The following is a 241-nucleotide window of genomic DNA, read 5'->3' as shown; positions in this document are numbered from 1 at the left end:
ATCTTAAAAGAGAAATGCCAGATAGTCATCATAATTTATTATTTTTTTATTATTATTTTTAGTCATTAATCTAATTTTTTTAGTCAAATAATAATTTAACAATATATTTTAACTTATATTTTTAAAAATTAATAGCTAACCAATGACCAAAAATAATAAATTTTGATAATTCTCTAATACACCTCATCTTAAAATAAAGAGAATATTTTCCGTTACAAAAAAGAAGGTTGTCAGAAAAAGC

Source organism: Arachis ipaensis, chromosome B01 (genome assembly GCF_000816755.2).
Source record: "Arachis ipaensis cultivar K30076 chromosome B01, Araip1.1, whole genome shotgun sequence".
NCBI classification, from domain to species: domain Eukaryota; kingdom Viridiplantae; phylum Streptophyta; class Magnoliopsida; order Fabales; family Fabaceae; genus Arachis; species Arachis ipaensis.
This window is presented reverse-complemented; position numbering follows the sequence as displayed.